Here is a 22,506-nt window from a genome sequence, read left to right as displayed (position 1 = left end):
CACACTGTAACCCAGTCCCAAATTTGTATACATGCATTATTGATGAACCAACTTTAGCTTTTCCTACCATTCTCTCTCTCTTAACCGGCGGTAACCTTCCGCTGCTCCTCCAACGGAAATATCAAGTTGGTTCACTTTTTACCTTTTTTCCTACCGCTCGTGTTGGAGGATCTCTTGAATTATTTCATCCAGAAACCACAACACAGGGAGTTTTTTTTTTTTTTTTTGGATAGGTAGGCCCCAAGAAGATTTGAACTCATGACCTCTTAATTGGAGGTGTTGGACTTTGCCAAGTGAGCTACCCCCTTGGGAAACATTTCTGTTTTATTAAGTTTTAAAGGGAAGGGGGAGGGAGGTGGGGAGAAGAAACAGTTTACAGGGAGTGTTGATCGCCTTCTGGAAACACAGTTCTTGATGAAGTCTCTGATGATCAGTGTCTAGTTGGATTTCTCGCTTGTATATAAATCTAGTGAGTAAACTCACACTCAATGTAAGCAACAAAAGCAGCAAATGCCTCCATGAGAACACCGAAAAAACTAGCTTAACTTTATCCATTCTTGGATCACACCGTATCTCTATTTCTCTACTAACAACTCCAGATATTTTCTCTTCACTGAGTTCTAACTAAACACATTAATGGTGTATTTTTTTTTTCAAAACAAGATCTAAACAATAGTTCCACTTTTCACCATCTGTAAGTCCTTCTCCATTCTGAACTTTTGAGTTCCTTTGTTTCTGCTTCCTGAAAGCGATCAGTTAATGAAAAAAAACCAGAAATCTTGCACTTTTTTCAAAGGCATGGTGAACCAGGAAGTGATTCTAGGAATCCACTGATACTCGTTTTCCAATTCATCTCTATGATTCTTTCTTCCTTTCCTTCAGTATCTTAGTTCCTCAACATATCATCGTCTCTCAGAAGATTCAGCTGCTCGTTGTGATTTCGAGCATCCGAAGATCATTCATCACGCCACACAACAATACTTATCATCCACATGAGACTAAATATCGAATTTTTTCAAGAGCTGTGGTTAATTCCAAGGGGGGAGTTCTCCTTATACAGGTGAGAGAATACGAGTTGCAGGTCCTTGCCAAAGAGTGGCAATGGCGGTTTCAGAAGAAAGAAAGAAGGGTATGACCTTAGAGATGAGGGTATTATTGTCTTTTTCTTTGCATTTCTAACACCATCAGCCAATATGGGTATGGCTGATAATATTTGTGCATTTTAGGGGAGGGGACTATCATTAGTCAATATGCAGGGGGGAGGGGAGTGCCTTTCAAGAAAAGTACAGGGGAGCGGAGTGTATAATATTGCATTTTGCAATGCAAGATAACATATTTGCTCATCCACACCCCTTCCCCATGAGGAAAGAAAAACTACAGATATTACATCAGCAATTTGCCTCTTTTTCCATCCACTCATCAAGTAATATGTCAACTGCACACCTCCCAATCTGCGCAAAGAGATCCTCATCGGCAAAAACTACAGAACCACTTTATGTGGAAATAGCCCCCAAAAATAATTTCAACAAGAACCAGTATATCAACTCAAGTCAACAAAGCCTTGTTCCTAAAGGCTAAACTTAATGAGATGCAATGCAAACACTTACTGTGTACCTTGAAAAGGGAAAAAGGACTTGTAGTCTTAATACAGAAGTACTCGACTTTATCATGATCCACAAGATCATAATAAATATACCTCCCAATCAGCGCAAAGAAATCCTCATTTCGTGCAACCTAAATGGTACAAAACAACTACTTTAGTTAGAGAAGCAAGTGGTTCACCAATCTACCTCTGGTTAGACAATCAATGATTCAAAAAGCCATGCTGCATATATTTACCTTTATGACTGTAACACTAGGCAAGGATGGAGGATCCTCGATTGGCTGGTTCTCAACCGTACAGGCAGTTCCCGCTTGCGCAACTACTAGTAAGTAGCAAAGTAATAAGAAAAGAGAAAACATTGAAACCGTCACTGTGCCTAAGGAGGCAACTATAACTCCCAAATCAATATAAAAAATAAATTTGGTCCATGTCCAACGAATCAAGCTAACCAAATCCAAGAGAACTATAAATAATATGTCACAATATTAACAGCTCAAGCTCTCAAAAAAAAAAAAAAAAACTGAAAGAATCACCTTCCATTGGCTGGGGACCATCTGCAGAAGCCGAATCAGGGGTCGACATAGTCCCATATTCCTGTTGCAAAAAGAAGCATGAATCAGAGCTTGTATCCAGTAAAAATCAAACCCTGTCAATTGAGTGAAAACCCTAAATATCAAATAAAACTAAAATGAAATAGCAAATTGCGACTGAGGTAGATTCAGAACCTCCTGATCGAAAGCAAAACCCTAGGACGTTAAATCGATGAAAGTAAACAACAGGACGGAGAGAACTAACGATAGATTGATTGATCATAAAAGCAAAATACGCCAGATCGAAACCAAGTTAGGGTTTTAAATATTGAAATTAGAACGTTTAATGCTTTGAAACAGAAAAATAAGGAGATGAAAAAGGCATAAACCAAATGTGAATGAAGACAGCGCAAAACAAAACCCTAATCGTTAACGAATGATAGAGAGCGAAAAGCACCGCTGAAGCGAGCGGAACACTTCTCTTGTTTGTTCTATGACTTTCTGTAGCCAGACCATCGTCTTCCTTATTCAAAGTCTGTCTTCTTTTCATGCCCTTATTAAATCCCTCCTGATCCATGAGAACTGTAATCGGAAAAGAGAGAGAGCTGGAGAAATGTGCACGTGTGTTATCGGCGGAGATTATAAAAGAATTTCTTGAGGCGAGACAGATTGTGTTCCGAATAACAAGATTGGGAGAGGTATTTGTAAAAGGCAGTGTGTCCCTTACACCAGCGTATTGGCCAATACAAGCGGTGAAGCATCGCCCTTGATGTTGCCCAGACATGGGGCAGGGGAGTGTTTTGGGTTGTAGGCGTATGGGCTACGCTAGAAACACTGCCTGCACTGATCTTTTTCCCCACATGTTTTTTCTAATAACTTTTGGGGAAAAAGTTCGGTTCGGAGTGTTTGTCTATCTTTCTCATTCTCATATGAAAAGACACATCTGTCCCCTTATTTTTAAGGAAGAGAAATAGACGCATGGGAGTACTAGCATAGGCCACACTCTCGTACAAAAAATTGCTTCCCTAAATTTTATTCTTAGTTACAGAAGTTATTGAAATGCCTCCCAGCATCTCGATGATCGCATACAAATATTTTTTAATAGGCAAAATTATGGTTACCACCTCTGTAGTTTGAATTTATTCCATCTACCACCTCTGTAGTTTAATCTATTTCAAAAACCTCCCCTATATTTTGGAAAAACCTCACAATCGTACCTTTACCATTAGATTAGAACAGTTAAGTGATGACATCATCGCCCAATTTTAATCTAAATACCCATTCTAACTTTTATAAAACCTCATTCCTTATTTATTCCCACTTGAAATAAGTGATTTTATTTTTTTTACCCCTAAATGAAAAAATAAACAAAATGAGAGAGGAACTTCATCGCCTCTGAACTTTCATCCCATCTTCGACCAACCGACGCTACCATCGTCGTTGCCATCACCATCGTGAAGGTTTGTCATCACCGTCATCGAGGATTTTAGGCCTTAAAGATATCTAAGGGTTGTAACACCCTATTATTTAGGTGATTTTAACTCTGAAATACCAATTCAGATGGGCTAACAACTAGTGAGTTCAGCAAGTTTTCTTCAACTCAACAACGTTAACAACAATAACAGAAGGGAAAAGGAAGATTATACCTGAGACGAGTGAGAGAGAGAGAGAGAGAATATGAGAGGAGGGAGAAAAAAACCTACTCACAGAGTAAACCCTTTTTCAGTCAATTTAAAAAATCCATCCCAAATCTTTGGGTTACAAACCATTACATATAGAATTAAACAAAAAGTCCTCTAATCCTACATTGTCTTGTGAGTCATATCAAGGGTGAGGGCTGGTGGATTTCGACGACTCCCTGCATCTTGTAGATCGAAAGGCCCTTCTTCTTCTTCAATCATGCTTCCTCAACTTGCTACTATTACAAATCTACAGATCTGCAGATCCAGTGAGTTGTTTGTTAATTTTTTATTTTGTTTGAGTTACTTAACCCTGAATCACTCACAGCCCCATTCCCCATCAATTCCATCGATTCCCCCAAAACCCTAATCCATCTAAAATCTGTCCAGCCATAACTAGCCATCAGAACCAACCCCAATCCTAGTCGATCTACCCTCTCATTGTCCCCAATACTTGATCCAAAACCCTGCCCTAAATTCCCATTAGAAATCCTAAATTCAATCTATTTCCTAATTCCTAAAACCCGAAACCCTAATCCTAATTCTGCAGATTTTTCAAACTTAAGCAAATCCAATTATTTTTATCCCAAAATAATCTCCTAGACCTGCATATTAAAGCCATATAAGACCCATTCCCAAATTTACATCCTCAACCCTAAAATAAACCTAAATCTTAGTGATGTCCATTCAAACCAGCAACCCCTTTTGCTATTGATCCTGTTATCTGATTCCTAGTAGGTCTCCTACCGATCTAAGACTACATTAATCTTCTTTTGAGGGAATTATGATCTTTCAAAATCCTCTAGATAGATGCGGGAGTTTTGTTTTCAATGAAAAGTGAAATTGCAATGACTTTTACTTTGTACCTTAACGGATATAACAGATAAAAGCCTAGTGAAGTAGCTACAGTTGATTCAAAGAGAAACATTGTATTGTGATTTGTTGTCCTTTCACTCATTAATCAAAGAAGCTGTCTGTAAGTTTTTATCATAAAATTCAAAAGGACGATCATGATCATATGACATAGAACGGTTGTTGGATAGAGACCTATGAGGTAAAAGGTTCATGATCTTCATTTAGACACATCTGATCTGTGAGAAAGGAGAAGTTAGAAAGCATATTTTGATTAAATCACTTACACAAAGAAGGGGAATCCATGAACTGGGTGTCTAAGCAGTTTGATCTCTATGCTTACTGTTTCAAGCTGTGACCCATAACCAATTTTCTGGTTTTGGGTGGAGTTGTTAGTGGCTTCATGTGAGATGTACAAGGGTAGGGTCCACGCATCTGATAGCAAGCTGGGGGGTAAGGTTTTTGAAATAGATTTATCTCTCTTTTTATGGTAAAAATCAAATAAAGGGTATCTCTATAGAATAATTATCTATGTAATATACCAAAATGATGTATTTGCCTTATGTCTGAGACACAGTGTGTGCTGTGTGACCCATCAAGGACCCAGTGTAGGAAATGAGAATAATTTTTAAAGCTTCTTATTGTAGTGATCTTAATTGAAACAGTTGTTAGGTGTGATCAAGGTTGATATGGATCAATTGTATCGGTCTCTGGTTATTTAATAAAGACCATTGTTTACTTGAGTTTGCTCTGTTTTTGTCTTTTCCTTCTATTGGTAGAAATAATTTAGTAGAGGAAACAAGGAACTCACCACATAGCCATCTGGGGTCCAAGACATTATATCCCATTTGATTGTTATGTTCCCATTGGGTCTAAGGGATCATATGCAGCTAATATTCACAAATCAAAAACAAAATAAAATCAGTACAGAAGATAACAACAAGGCGAGAATGTTTGTGAAACAGAAATATTGAAATTGTTGTCAATTTCAGATTTCCAAGTCTTGATAGCTTCTTTACACCTCACCCACAATAAGCCTTGATGGTTTCATGTTTTTGTAAATTCCAATCCCTACTTGATGGGTCTTTAGCTTAAATTGGTATAGCACTTAGAACATGAGAATGTTCCAAGGGTATGGTGGTTCGAATCCACCAAGGCCCAAACTCCTTTGCTATAAAATATTGAGACCATTTCTTATATTAAAGGATTCTTTTTAATTATATTTTATTCATGTAATGGATGACAATGACAGTTACTGGATATGAACTCTATTAACTATCATTTTAATTCAAGTTTAATCATTAGTTGCATGCAAATTTCTTCATATTTATTTTATTTTTATAGCTATAGAGTAGCCAATGTATTGATAGATCTATTTGAACCAAACAGTTTTTCATACAGATTCAATCTGAGTCCAACTAACATAATCAAGGAAACCAAACAGTTTTTCATATAAATCAAAGTAGAATCTAATTGACAGACTCAGGATAACCAAACAGTTTTTTCAAGAAGATTCAACTAATTGACTCATGGTAACCAAATAGTTAATCTGTTAGAACAACGGATCCATTGGTGCACCACCAATTGGTTTCTCACCAATATCAATATCAATGTAACCACCAGTTGGTTTGCCGAACCAAACACGTCCTAATCAATTCCAACTTGGACTCAACACTAAGCACAAGTACCACATAGTCCGGCCAAGGATGATCGCTAACTCAAGTTGTGTTTGATTGATGATATGCATTCTAGGTCAATATTGTATCTTCAAATGATAAAAATAGTTGTTTTTATCGCAGAATGCGAAATCAACCTAGAATGCGATCAAGGAATTTATACCAAACACAACCTCGGATTTTGATTGATGTATGATTGATTGCCTTCTAAAAATTAGGGTGAGGGAACGTTTGAGTTGATTCCTATGGATTCCTCATTGATCCTAAACCTATTTAAATTGGAATCGGTTGTGGACTCATCAAGACCTTATTTCTAATTGATTTCGCTCGGCCAATCTTCTTCCAAAAACTAGGGTTAAGGCATATTTGGGTCGATTCTTTGTCGACTTTAACATATCTAATCCAAAATGGATCAGAATTGGTTTTGGACTGATCCAAACAAGTTTTGAGGTATTTGTATTGTATCACTCGTATCGAACGATATGTACCGGTTTTGCAAGTAACTAATCTTGATATTGTGCTGATACCGTATTAGATGCACGGTACGGACAAGGACTAAAATGATTTTTTTTTTTTAAATCCATTTTTAAAGGAGATTTAAAGGTAAATTACTAAATATGTTCAGTACAACTAATCCATTTTTATACCACATTAGTATCATATCGATATAACGGTACCACGTTACAATTTATTTTTTTTGGGTAAAACCAATAGGTTTTTTTCTAGATTGGGAAAATTGTCGAGTCAAAACAGACTTTGATGTGTCAAGGTTTTGTGGCACCTAGTACCTAAGGATCTTTATCACCTCCAGTTTTTTGCCCGGCCCAGTTCCTCAGATCCTCTAAGAAGGGAGGCTGGAATGACCATCCTACCCCTGTCCAAACACTTTACCCGGGTGAGATCCACACCCCACCTCCTTATTAGAGGAACTGGACGGGGCAGGTCACTCTGGAGGAGATGATTTTCCTAATACCTAGAGGCTTGAGGAAAAGTGTCTACTAAAATCTTGGCTGGGATGGTTTTGTACAGGCTTTGTTACTTGTGAGTACCGGTAAATGCCATCTTACGTAGTCAACAAAGTTGGTATGGATTCTCAAAAGCTAAACCTTTTATTCAGGTTTCAACGTGGTTCAAGTAAACGGAATCGGGAAACAGAATCAATCTCCATGGATTCTCAATTCTAATCTAACCGGAATTGGCTGAGATTAAATGTAATTGACCAAAACCCTAGTAGAAGAATTCAAATTGACCAATTCCGATCCGATTGGAATCGGACTCGCAATTTGTTTATTCCAATCCGATTTGATTGAAATTGGACTCATAATTGCCGTATTTTAATTCAATTCGATTGGAAAAGAGAGTTTTCTTGTATAGTATCAGTCATCACCGATACTAATACTGATACTCGTACTGATTTGCCCCTCAAAATGTCAATTTGGAGTTTTTGGACCATTTTGCCCTCCCCTATTCCGATATGGCTTGAACTCAATAAGGATTTGAATTGGCCAATTCTGATTTGATTTCATTCAAATCAAACTCGGAATCTGCTTATTTGGATCCGATTCGATTGGGATCGGACTCGTAATTGGTCTATTCCGATTCAATTTAACTGAAAACTAGGATTTTATTGCACAATATCGATTGCCACCGATTTGCCCTCAAAATATTGATACAAATTTTTGGGAACCATTTTGCTCTCCCTAGTTCCAAATATCATCAATATGGTATAGGTCAAGTATCGACATCAGCCATGGCCGTTATTGATACAACCGACATGATCTGAAACCTAAAACTGTGCCCATTATCAAGTTGTGTTAGTATACATTCTCAAAATAGAAAATGCATACCAGACTAGAGAAAGCCTCAATCTTTTGGAGAGAAACAAAAAACAAAAATTAAAATGGCCTTCTAAGTTCCATACATGTATATATATATATATAAGTAAAAATACCCGTGCATTTCATTTGTTAAGTGTTTCGAGAGCAAATTATTTTGGTTTTATAAGGTAATGAGACTTTCTCAATGTGCAAAATAGTATCAAGTAGTTGACTTTTTTTCAATAAATATTGATGCATATCATAAAGCATTATGGTATAGAAAAATGAGAGATAGTAGAAATGAGTACAAATACATACACACTGAAGGAGCAGTGGTAGATAGCTTTGTCGTTTGAAGTAATTGATTTTACGGACTTGGGAGAAAGAAATGGTTATTGAGTTAACACGAGATTAAAGCATTTAAAATATCATGAAGATTTTGTATCCATTGAAGACTGTATTCTTAAAATGGGTCTAGGTATTTTAGTAGAAGAGAAATTAGCTAAACTTTTTTTTTTTTAAATGGAAACTATGGGTTGAAAGAGAGAAAGATGTATATTTCAAAACTTTCATAAATGTTCTAAAATAACGTAAAATGAGAACCTTCATCATTTCCTTTTGAACTATTTATTTATTGAGATATTTATTGTTCTAATATGATATAATTCTTCAATTCTTTATAGATATTTTAGCTGTCCAAAAATAGAAAACATTATGTGTTTTAGTATGATAGAAGTTGAAGATTTTTTATGTGTTAATCCCTAATATTCTTCTTTTATCCTTCTCTTATATGATTTGGTGTTGAAGTTTTCTATACACTCTGACATGTCTCCCTGAAGACTTAAATACTCAAAGTGAATAAATATAGGAGTTAATTCCTTTATGATGTTAAAAGACCTTCAAAATTAATTCATTTAGAGCTTCCAAGCAGAATTTACACTTCATGAAAACTACCATATATTGATTGAGCTTTGTTCCTATGTTTTATAAGAATGTCTTGTTTTAGTTTCTTTTCTTAGGTTTATTATGTTCTTTGTTCCTATGTTTTATAAGAATGTCTTGTTTTAGTTTCTTTTCTTAGGTTTATTATGTTTATTGTGCAACTGTTATCAGTTTCCGAAGTTTGTTCATTGTCACCTTAAAATAAGCTCTCCATAAGAGGAATGTCAATTTTAAAAACATCTGTTTTCCATATATGTAAGGGAATGCAACATGTCTTCAACCCAAATTATAAGTTATTTCAACATCGATCGATCAAACTCTTTCACATCTAATTCATATTTCACATTCAAATACCTCAATTGATGAACCCAAAGTCTCCATCACCAGTCTCTCTGAAACTACTATAATAGGGGCATAAGAGATAGATAGGTAGACCTGTCAAGTTTCAACATTGAAACCTGTAATATTTACTTTCATGAAGCTGTTCATTGATTTAAACAACATGGTGGAAGTACAGTTTAAGGAAACTTCCTTCATCCACCTCACTAAATACCTAACATCCACCAACCTCTGCAGTTCACAACAAGAACAGTAAAAGTTTCCAATAACAACAAAATATAAACACGACCCATCATCTTAATTCTCACATACATTATGACAAATGGATAAGCTACTAAGTTATTCTCCTTCAGTTCTTCATGGGAAGGAACTCGAAAAACTGGTATGGAGTGAAGTCTCTATTCATTGATTGAATACTCAGCTTGGTCTCCTTTTTTGCATCATCATCACAAGGGAAGAGCTGAAGTGTGTTAGAATCTCCACATTCCTCATTGTCTTCCCGAAGACTCTCTTTGGTTATGAGATGTGGGTTTATTGTTGTTATTGGTTCTGTATAAGATCTGGTTATGGTGTTTGTGAGGTGGGTAGGAGGAGGAGAACAAGATAAATGCATCATCTGCCACGTGGCATGGGTTTCTGCAGAGCTTGGCCTCTGCTGTAATTCTCCTTCCTCAAACTGAATCCATACATCCACTCTACTTTTTGCTACGGTGCTCTTTGCATTGAAACAGATTCCTGGAAAAGAAGAAAAATAAATAAGAAGTAAAGAAGAAAGAGTGAACTAACACAAGGCACAAAAGTCCAAAGCCACTGCTCAGTTTCATAACAAGAAGCCTGACAGAAAAGGAGGAGTGCAGCTTTTAAGGGATTTGGCTCCTGTCCTGCAGTGGCGGGAGCTGGAGCATCCATCCCATGGAAACCACCTAAAAACAGGGCCAAAGCTGGGCTCCACATGTGAAATGACCACCCCTGTTTTTTCTATCGTTTAGTTGGGTGGACGCTCCAACTGCCGCCACTGTAGGACAGGAGCCAAATCCGCTTTTAAGCCCTTTTAGTTTCCCAACATACAAAACTTTGGCCTTTTGTTACTCTTATGTGTTCCTTCCTTTTCATGATTTCATATAAGCCTCTTTGTGAACTTTAGTTAGTCTTTCCATTAGCTCTTCATATCAAGTATAATTACTTCTAATCATTGCTTTTAGATGTTTTTTCTTAGCTAAAACTGTTAGACAATGGAGATGTATAGAAGACCTCTGCAAATGTATTGCAGTTTGTAGGGAGAACCCAGTTCCTATTCTGTTCTACTTCAAAGCCTGACCCTGCACAGGAAGAGAAAAATAAAACCCATTAAGATTTGCATCAAAGCACAAATTAAACAAAACCAAGCAAACCCTCAGAGGGATTTAGAAACGAAACCCTAGTAAGAAATTTTTTTGGGAGATTATAAAATTACACGAGGGCTTATCAGTGGAGCTTGAAGTCTTAAAATCATTTGGCTTATACTCAGGTAGATCAACGTTTCATTTGGGTCGTCTACCTGATCCATTTGATCATCAATTACCTCTTTCGGAGTGTGTCATGGTAGAGAAAAGGAGTCGTGAGAGAGTTGTGAGATCAGTAATGAGGGAGAGAGAGAGTCGGGAATGAGAGGGAGAGAGAGAGATTTGGAGAGGAGTAGAGAGGGTGTTATGGATAATTATAGAGGGAGAGAGAGAGTCTAAGAATTAAAATGAACAACTTACAAAATCCTTACTTTCATTCCCTCATTATAACAAGTACTGTACCAAAACTTCAAGCTAATCACATTATTGACGTTAGAGTTCATAATCAGTAGCAAAGTTAGGTACGTTTAATTCTCTTTCTCCTATTTGGCTTTAACAGGCTTATATGTATTTTAGTCATCACCCTTTTTTTTCCTTCATCAAAACAGCTCATATCTATTTTAACTATGCTATTTCTTGATCATCAATGCTACTGTAGATTATTGCTCTTTCTTGAGTTAGATCTTATAGCTACTAAGCTGAAATGGCTCATTCTAAGTACACTATGCTATAATTTAGTACACAAACTTGATTTCCTAAGTTAAACAACAGGCAAGATGGTCATTATTATAGTTTGAACTGTCAACTAGTGACTTCATAAACACAAAAGAGTTTGAATTTCCCAACAAAACAATAGGCAACTGGGAGAAAGAAGTCCATGATATTGTCTCCAGCTATACCTTTGGACCCAAATTTTTTAATCCAATTCTTAAATAATAAAGAAAAACACAGAAACTTGGACCACAAGTAGTTGATGTATCCCTATGACACAATAAAGAGATCAAACTTAAATAAAATTAAGTTATATTTAATAACTAACACCTCATAATCTGCATAGCCACATAAAAATACAGACGGGTACTTCACAATTGGAGTTCTCTTAAAATATTTACCATGGAAAGAAAAGAAAATGAGAAGAAGGATACAAGCTTGTATCACAAACAAATGTACTTACAGTTAGAAGTAGAGATTCCTTGGCAGAAAGCTTCGTCATTGCTTTGGCATAAGCTGCATAATCTCCCTGCACTGTCTGTTGAACCATTGCCCTAAAAGAACAGAAAAGTTCCTTGTTAAATTTGAAAGAAAAATAGTAAAATATGAATTGTCCACAACTAAATCTAAATGTATGTTTCTTCAGCCATTCCTTTTTCCATTGTAAGGGGCTTCATATGGGAGTACACATGAAAGATACTTTTCCCCTCTCTGGGACCATATTTGCAGGTTCAGCAATTATGTATGCACTTTGGGGATATGAACTTGACACTTAGAGGGTAAGAAAGCGCTAAGCACATCCTATAATGGGTGTAGCCAAGGCTAGTAAATGGAGTCTAAAAACTCTACATTTCAGAAACCATTTGCACAGTAGCAATCAAGGAATAAACTGCTTGCTTACTCAAGCAATTGTAAGCAATTATGTGCATTTCCTTTTAAGCTTGGAAGCTCTGAGGTATTAATGTACAAGATGTTTCCACACATAGCTGAAATAGTTGAAACTGAAAAAGGAAGATGGGATCCAGTAAGGCGGTAAAAAAATGTTCTCTATTACAATGAAAGAAGAATAGCCAAGGAAAAATTACTGAAGACAAATCATATCCTCTCCTTGAAAAATTACTGAAGAAAAAGAAAAATAAACTTTGTGGCAAAAATTGCTAAAGAGGAGGATTAAACCACACCCAAACAGAGACAGGGGAGGCGGAGAACAGTTAAATCTATAACCGAGGAAACTAAGAACCCATCTCACCTTAAAATAAAAGGATAAGAGCGGTTAAAATGAATTAAAAATGCAAAAGGACAAAATAGAAAAACAATTATAATGGCAAGAAGGAAAAAAAAAATAAAAAAGAAAGAACACTTAAACCAATAAAAGAAAATCCATTAAATTCATAATCTTGCAGCATACAATGTATACCAAAAAAATTGAAAAGGAAAAAGTAGTAAGATCAGATCATAAATTACCTGCTAAATTACATAGCAAGGAAACAATAGTAAAAAAGAAGAAATATAAAATAAAGACAAACAAAACAGGGAAACACTTACTGTGGAACAAAGGACAGAATTTAAGAAAACATTAAAATTTCCATACTATATTACAGCATACAATCTCCACCACAAGAATAATCAAAACTACTTACCTTGAGAGGAGAGACAGTATGAGATTTGAAAGAAGAGAGAGAGAGAGAGAGAGAGAGAGAGAGAGAGAGAGGGGGATGTGTGCTAGAGAGATGATAGAAAAAGGGAAGACAGATACATTGGATGGATGATATAGTTACCTAATGAAATAAGTTTCCCATCTTAAGAAATGGGATAATTAAAAGGAAATTATAGAATGAATCTAGTACAACTAAAATTAATACAGAAGAAAAATTTTAAACTAATACCAAATCTTAGAGTTCTGTTAAAATTCATAACTTACTCTAGATTTCCAAAGAAAATAACAGTCTTAACAATAATCAAGTGAAAGAAGAACAATTTTGTATATATCAACCCTAGAAAAAAAGAACACACTTTGAGTTTAACCTGAAATCTAGTCAAGAAAATAATGAGAACAAAATTTTTCTAGAACAATGACATAAGAAAATAAAGGATAGGGGGTAAGGAAGAGAGACATTGTGAAAGAACATTCTTTGATTGAAAAAACAAAACGTTAAAAGCAAATGGAGAATATGCATGTTGAAACCGTTACCTAATGTTTTTTCTATCTCCATATGAAAGGAAAAAAAAAAAAACTTACCTAATTCCTTCAAAATGTTCCTATTGTTTGGATGGAAAGAGGAGAACGAATCACAAGTAATGGACTTGTTCCAAAAATTCTGGTTCCTTGCACATTTCTCTCCTGCAAATTCAAAGCCAAAAAAAAAAAAAAAAAAACAAAGAAGATCAAGAAGCAACCATTTCCTTACACAAGAATTGAAGGGGGAAAAGGGTGTGAGAATGGGGGAGTGAGAAAGAGAGAGACACCGGACCTGAATAAGATGAGAAGTGTAATTATCTTTCAACATTCGTTTGGTATCATCTTCAAATAAGGTAATTGTTTGCAATCAAATTCTATAAGTTTTAGAAATCTCAGGGTTTCAAATTATACATACCATCAGACTTCGACACGATTGAAGTGCACACATGGTCGAATTGTCTGAAAATTCCCATCCTAAGCCAATAGGAAGGGAGAAAAAAAATTCCATCAGAACAGGATTCCGAGCAACTAATAAGAAGGAAATAATCTATAAAACAAATTATGCCTTGTAGTCTATAAAACAAATGCACAAACCTGAAGTACACATTGTCGTCACTATCTACTTCGAGAAATGGGTAAGATCGTTAGTGAGGGGGACAGAGGGAAAAGGTCGTGAAAGAGAGTGGGAGCCAGGGTAGAGAGAGATATTGATGGGAGAGGGAGTGAAAATACAGGATGGAAGAGCGGATAGGGGCAGTGAGTCACCTTTCAGCAGTTGCAATTGTCGATGGAGTTCAACAATCTGAAGTAGTGGAGTTTCAATCATCCTGGAATGGAGACTGAGAACAAGGGGACAAGGTGGTTTCGTATTGTGAAATAGGATAGGGATTTGGGTGTCAGGGGTTTAGTTAGGGTAAAGGAAACCAATCGATTATCTTGTAGAAAACGAACAGTTTTTAAATATTAATATTAATTAAAAATTAAAAACAATTATTAATACTAAGGGTACCCTACATTAACAAATTATAAAAAGAAATTACATGAAGATTAAGAATATAAAGTTGAAACTTTAGATAAGAATGAAGGGTAAAATAATTAAATGAAAGATTCACCATAACATGCTCTTATATAATAGTATGATAGTATGATATGATATATATATATAATGCTCATAGAAAATTTATAGTTTAATACATGGTGATCACGTTAATAAGTATAATTTAGGTAGAGCTCGCAGGTCCTATAGTGGAGGATGGAGGTAATAGGACAAGAAAAATATTCCTCACTCATTGGCTCCGATGCTTGTGTAGAGATCATGCGACCAAGTATCTCTTGCCCTGTATGTGTGTATTATCTTTAAATTATGAGTATATAGGACAGGTAAGGTATAGTAATGGAGTGAGTATTATGGTATTAATATGTATAATACCCATTAATAAATGACTTAAACAACAAAAAAGAAATTTATAGAGTTTCTTTATTTTTAGCATATAATCCGACGGTTTGTTCGTTATTTTGTTTTTTTTAAGGAAAATTATCAGCGCCATCCCCTGACGTTTGCCTATATTTTAAAGCACACCCACTAACTACCATAATATCAACGCCACCCTTTGCTTTACCAAACTAATTCCACACAGGCTTCCTACTGTTAGGTAAGAACTGTTAAGTGGTGATGTCAGCAATATAATATTTTTTAAAAGACAATTCTACCCTTCTTAGTGGGCGAAGTTCCTAATCTATCGTTTCAATTAAAACACCCCAAACCCTTCTTCTTCCTCACACTCACGGACAGCCTCCCTACGGAACACTATCATCATCAAGATCAAATCGACACCCATCTCCATGATCAACACAGTGTTATGTTTGAGAATTTGAAACAAAACGACCATTCAATGCAATTTATCAATTTATATATGGCTAGATTAAAGGGGGTAGTTTTCTCGGTCCAACGTACTCCAAAATGCCATTAGAGGACCTTATTCTTGTAGCAGAGGATCTTGACGCGCATTCCATGCTTTTTCAGTCGAACCACCGCCACGTTCGTCAATCTCTTCTACCCTATGGCCTGCACCAATGACCTCGACATCTTTTGGTCTCTCTTGCTCTCTCTCTCACTCCGAGTCTTTGACGCAAGGAAAAACTATCACGAGTGTTGTTCCGAAGTTCCAAAACCTTTAGTAGATTTCTAATGGTTTGATTTCTTCTATAGTTGGTGAGTTTGGATTGAGCAACATTAGTACTGAGGGCAATTATTTAGCATCAAAAGTAAAATCTAAGAAGATTGAGGGGTGTTGGTTGGCCTTTGATGATCCCCAAATTGATTTAGGGTCAAAGTTTGGTGCTGCTAGTGGCTTTGAAGATAGAGCTGATGGGACAATGGAAATTAAACTGCTTGAAGATGACAGCTTGATCACACTAGCTGATTCGATGACCCCCCAAAATGCCATATTTATACCTACTTTCAATGCAACTAAAGACAATTTGTTAACCTAGCATGGTGGTGGGTTCGATTGCAACAAGGGGTAGGGGCAGGTGGATGGTTTGAAGAAGAAGAAGAGGAGGAGGAGGGGGCCGGTATGGTGGTTTGAGTTGCAGCAAGGTGCAAGGCTGGTAAGGTAGTTTGGGTGTGATTGCAGGAAGAAGAAGAAGAAGAAGAGAGAATGGTTTGGTTGCAGCAAGAAGAAGAGAAGTTGTTGCTGGTATTATCTCATTTCCTCTTTTTCTCTTTTAAGTGAGAAATAAGAAAGAGATATTGGCAAAGCTAGGAAAAGAAATAAAAAAATAAAGAGTATTTTGGTCAAAAGAATTTGAAAGGTTAACACTCTTAACAAATAGGTAATGGTTGATATTATGATAGTTAATGGTTATGCTTTAAATTATAGGCAAACATCAGGGGCAATGCTGATAATTTCCTTTTTTTAATAACAAGTCTGTTTTGAGTCTTTTGACTCGTTATTAATGGATGGTATAACATGGAATATATCCACATCCTCTACTTCCGCCTACCCCTACTTTCATGTGCATCCTACACACAACGGGGTGTGCAAAGACTGCCTTACCCCCGCTTGGGCAAGGCGCTCGGGTAGAGGTAAAGCGGTCTTTACACGTTCTGTTGTTTGTAAGGTGCACATGAAAGTACGAACTCATGAAAATAGAGGATCCAGACTCAAGCTTGGAAAACATGCACGTGAGAGAGAATATGAGTGTGAGTGAAATAGGTTTTAAATAAGTCAAATAATCCACGTCTGCTAACTCGGATCAAATGATTCCATTTTGTTGACCATATTGTATTTTTGCGTCTAATAACTACTTTTTTTCTTTTAATTATTGACTATTACAAAAGAGGTTGGGAGGAAAGATGCTAATGCTACTATGGGTTCCCACACTGGTTGGCCCGACTGGTTAAAGCCGAGCCGCGGATTTGTCTAGTTAGTAAAGGGTCTGGCTCAAGCTTAATTACTAACTGATTCGTAACAGTGTTTGGTTGTAGCTTAACTGAGATCGATTGACACTGTTAATCCACTGTTAATGGATCTTTTAATTCACGTGGAATTACGAGAGCCATAATATATTTTCGGAAACGTCAACTAGTACTGTACATGATGTCCAATTAATTCATTTATTGGACCCAACTTGGGGTCAAATTTGCACGGGGTGTATCGAGCCTCTAACGTGTGACTTAGGAATCTTAGTATACTATTTTATTTTTCTATATTATGTTTATGTTTTTCTTTCTTTTGTAATCCGACCTTCTTATCTAAGGATCATTTTGAACAAAATAAAATTATCTTGAAACTTATAATCTAATTGTTTTGCTTCCTCCTCTTTGATATTGGAATTAAGGTTTTCGTTACTTGATGATTCAAAGGGTTGTCAGTACTAAAACATTATCTAACTCTCATTCTTCCTACTATGACAAAAAAGGATTTTATCTGTCAGAATCCGGCAGAAGTCTCTAATGAAAAAAGGACCCATTTGGAGTTGGTCACAGTATACACAAATCCTAAAATCCTACACTACCACAATTCTTCAAACGAAATTGACTGGTAACCGTGGAGATGGATCTCGTCGGAAAAAAAAAATGTAATGCCATTCTAACCCAAGATTCTACAGAAAATGATTTTATTTATATTTTTACCCTTAGTCAATTTCCTTGAATCAATATTATATCTGTCACAACTCACGAATCACAAATTATTACCCGAAAAAAAAAAACAAACTCCACGGTTCACAGATCACAAATCGGTCTCCATCGATACCAATACAAATGACCTATCAAGATGTGCCAATTTCATCCAAGCCCTAATTCTTGGTTTTCATAATTCAACTGCCATACAGCTTCGTTTTAGAGATTAGATGCACTGGATTTTATAAGCATCAAAGAGTCAACTTGGATACTTTGTTGAAGCTTTCACTCTTTGAGGCCATAGCCATCCTCTTGAAGAAAATTAAAGATATACAGCTCCAGCAGATACGTTTCTTCAATATTGGCAGAGCATATGCCAAATATGCCATGAAATGGGAAAGTCTGGGCTGATAATATGTCTAATATGCTTAATTTTTCTGATAAATCAGATGGTTGTAATGGTTATTGAAGTGGGAAGTCGATTAATAATAGGTTTACTATGCTTCGTGTGTCTGGTAAAATCAGATAGTTGCAATGGTTGTAAACCTTGTATTTGAATAAAGGCCAAAAATTTCTCTCTAACAATAGGAAGACAAAATGCTTATAAGTTTTTTTTTTTTTTTTTTTTTTTTGGGGGGGGTGTGGTGGTGGTGGCACTGAATTGTGCGCAGTTTTTTGAAATTTCTGACTGGTGGAGGTGATTTCAAACCCTGGGAGGACATAAATATTTTGTCAATTTTACCATATTCTGCTCAAACTTCTGGCAATTCCACCAATTTTACCAGATTTTGACACTTAGAGGAAGAAAAATATTTCACTACTTTTTACAAGTTTTCCTTAAAATTTCGAACATTGGTTGATTCTTGATGATTGAACAATTCAAGAGAATGCAACAATGCACATGATCCTTGGAATTATGGACCATCGACAAATAAGAATAAAAAATTCAAAACACAGATCCTCTTTTAACAGACATTTTGATCCTCACATAATAATCTGGTACAAAATACCCAGGCTTTTCATATCCATTCCAGATGAATTCGAAGATTCAAATCCAAAGTTACTATTTGAACTAAGTTGATTGTTATTTTATTTTACAACTATGAAAACCTGAGAGTTCCGTACGTCCCAAGTAACAATGGAAACTGGAGCGAAAAACAATCTTGTCAATAAAATAAGGGTTGTTATTAGTGTAACCAGGGTGGGTTATTTTTCCAAATGTAACAAAAGGATGAAAAGACTGGTAAATAATAAAGAATAAAATATTTAAGTGTCAATTAGATAGGATAGTTTAGACATTTCATTTTCTTTGTTAAAAGCTAATATTTATATTATAAAATAACATATTAAATGGCATTTCTGTCATTTCATAACATACATTAGATGATTGACACGGTTATTTTTTAAGTGAAAAGTTTTTTCACTTTTCCCTAACGTCCACCCTCTCTTTCCCCGGCCTCTTTCCCGCACTTCTATGTCTTTCTCCAGTCCTCCCACTTTCAATCTAAATCCGTTAAAAAATCTGACACCCTACAATCCACTCTCAGAATTGGAGGATATAAAATTTGGTGCAAAACCAGTACGATACTTTGAACCATGGTTTTTTTCTCCCTTTGACTTCAATTTCGAGATAAGAATGATACGAGAGAGCGATTGATATTGAGATTGAGATTATTTATTTAACGAATTTAGATTGAGATTATTTAAACAAAATTATATTACGATTTTAACGGATTTAGATTGAGATTATTTAACAATTTTTATCTCCTCCAATCCCCTACACACTGCCTGAACACACTGCCCAAAGTGGTCATTTTAGCTCCTATGTGAGGGATTGTAGGAAAGTGGAGGGTGTCAGAATTGTAGGTGATAATGATCCGTTTTGCACTTTGCCGATACAATATTCCGATATCGTACCAATGACACGGTATGGACAAGGGGTAAACCTGTCAAAAAATCTATTTTTAAAGGAAGATCAAGGACAAATTTGTCCAATATGGCCGATCCTTGTACATACCGATCAAATACCATATTAATTTCCAAGTTAACCAATAAAAAACCGACCGTTTGATAAATGAATCAGTTATGGTTTCAACATTGAGTCCGTTTAATTAAACGATTTAAATCAAACCGGACCGCTTAACACTCTTGTACATATATAAATGTGCCAAATCAAACGAAAACTGTTTAAACCGAAACCACGAAACTGTTTAATAAATGGTTCGATTATTGTTTCAACATTGAGACCGTTTAATTAAACGATTTAAATCGAACCGGACCGTTTAACACTCTTAGATGTACATAAATGTGTCAAAATCAAACAAAAACCATTTATCGAAACCAAACCGAACCATTAAAAATGAAACCGTGATAACATTTAATAAACGGTTCGATTATGGTTTCAAAATTGAGACCATTTAATTAAATGATTTAAATCGAACCGGATTGTTTACCACTCTTAGATGTACATAAATGTGTCGAAATCAAACAAAAACCGTTTGCCGAAACCAAACCAAACAATTAAAATCGAAACCGTGAAAACATTTAATAAACGATTTGATTATTTTTTCAACATTGAGACCGTTTAATTAAATGGTTTAAACTGAACCGGACCGTTTAACACTCTTAGATGTACATAAATGTGTCAAAATCAAACAAAAATCGTTTATCGAAACCAACCCGAACCATTAAAATTGAAGCCATAAAAATATTTAATAAACGGTTCGATTATGGGTTAAAAAATGAGATCGTTTAATTAAACGATTTAAATCAAACCGGATTGTTTAACACTCTTAGATGTACATAAATGTGACAATGTGACGAAATCAAACAAAACCCGTTTACCGAAACCAAATCGAACCATTAAAAATGAAACCGTGAAACCATATATATATCATACCCAGGAATAGGATTTACTTGAAAGAAAACACAGCTGAAAATCCTATAGACCTATACCCTATACCCTTATAACCCTAGAGTATAAGGGTTATCGATCCGAAAAGTCGACCTTGATGGGTCCATTTGATTAGAGTGTAGGGTTTTACCAAGTGTCATGAGTGATGATGTGCCAACCCCGAAAGGTGGGTTGGGGTTACAGGGTAGGGTAGGGTTGTAGGGGATGAGATGGATTTTTATCTGTTTATTATCTTTCCTGTACTCTCTCTCTCTCTCGATCTCTCGATCAACACATAAACATATTCAACCTAAAATTGAGAAAGTGAAAAAAATAAATAGAGAATAACACTTCAAAAGGGGAAACAAAGAAACTAAGAACAGAACTTCATATACCCAGACTTTACGGATAGGATATGGATGGAGGATTGCCGAAAAAATAGTACCGTTATACCACCAAAACCCTAAATCGTAAAATTTCGTTCCACGATTCCAAAACCAGAGATCGCATCAAGCTTCGTCCCACGATTCCAAAGCCAGAGATGGCACCAACCTTCGTTCCGCGATTCAACCAACCCTCTCTTCCAAAACTTCGTTCAACAATTCCAAAATCAGAGATCACCCCAGCCTTCGTTCAACGATTCAACTTTTTTTTTCCCTCCAAAATGTCGATTTCACCGGTATAGGGTATTTTTTGTCAAATAATAATTTTTCTATCCAATAAATGGAACTTTATTTAGTCGGTTAACATTTCATTGATCTCAACGGTTAAGATTGAAACATTAAATCTCAACGGTTCACATTTAATCGTTGCATTTTAGGATCCACATCCTCTACTTCCATCAACTGTACTTCTATCGTACTTCCACGAGTTCTCAGCACGCCACCTGTTTTTATGACCATCCAACGACTGTATTTTAATTAATTCAAACTTTTTTGAATTAATGATGGGACCTGTCTGAACCACTATAAACCCCAAAACAACCCAACCCACTCGATTCAATCTCACTCAAACCTAACCCACTTCTAACCTATCTCCATTTCACTCATCCCCATTTCACTTCGAACGAGAAACTCTAAAACTGAGTTGCAGAGCTTCTCTACCGCTCCACATCTGAGAGAACCTCTCTATCGCCCCATTTCAGTTCAGTCAAACTCACACTCAGCTAGGGTTTCAAATCGATTTGGAGCCATCATCGTCTTCTTTCTCCCTCTCTAGTTTCCCTTAATAAAAACCTGGTTACTCTTCCCATAGACTCTAACCCACAGACTAAGGGGTTGATACGGTTAGTGAACCAGAGTAGAATAGTTCACACCCACTCCTGAAATGTTATGGAGAAGTTGTAGGAAGAGGAAGAAGGAGAAGAAGAGTAATCAGAATAGTTTGAGAGAGAGAAGATTGTTGGCCAAACAACGGTCCAGGGATCAAACCATGGTTCCCTAGGGAGACCAAGATATTTATCTTTAGGGTTTTGCACGCCCTGGGTTAGCCCATGGTGTCCAATTTTAATTTGAGGGTTTCCCATGGTCGCCCATGGGAACCCTGGTGCATCCCTATTAGGGTTTTTCCTTCCCTATTGCATTCCATAAAATTAATTATCACAATAGGGACGGAGAAACTCGTCTCTAGTCCATCACATGGCAAGAGGGATCCATCCCATACTCGAATGCGCAGCGGAAAATAATCGATTCGAGTGTCTTTCGCATCCCATAAATATTAATAATCACTACAACAAATATGGTTTTTTGCTACGGAAAATTTCCGTCGTAAAAACTCTTTTTCGTCGCAAATGTTTCATATCCGACGGTAAATTTCCGTTGCACATCCGTCGGATGGA

At 36.2% G+C, this 22,506-nt stretch overlaps 1 long non-coding RNA gene across 1 annotated transcript; it reads right to left on the bottom strand.

The window, feature by feature from the left end:
• Window positions 1–387: 387 nt before the first annotated feature.
• LOC122646420 lies at window positions 388–20,948 on the bottom strand. The gene is made up of 3 exons (XR_006330615.1): window positions 20,934–20,948; window positions 16,710–16,714; window positions 388–586 (listed from the first exon to the last, which is right to left on the bottom strand). It is a non-coding gene; the product is annotated as an uncharacterized LOC122646420 (long non-coding RNA).
• Window positions 20,949–22,506: the final 1,558 nt, after the last annotated feature.

Source organism: Telopea speciosissima, chromosome 1 (assembly GCF_018873765.1).
Source record: "Telopea speciosissima isolate NSW1024214 ecotype Mountain lineage chromosome 1, Tspe_v1, whole genome shotgun sequence".
Taxonomy (NCBI): domain Eukaryota; kingdom Viridiplantae; phylum Streptophyta; class Magnoliopsida; order Proteales; family Proteaceae; genus Telopea; species Telopea speciosissima.
This window is presented reverse-complemented; position numbering and strand designations above follow the sequence as displayed.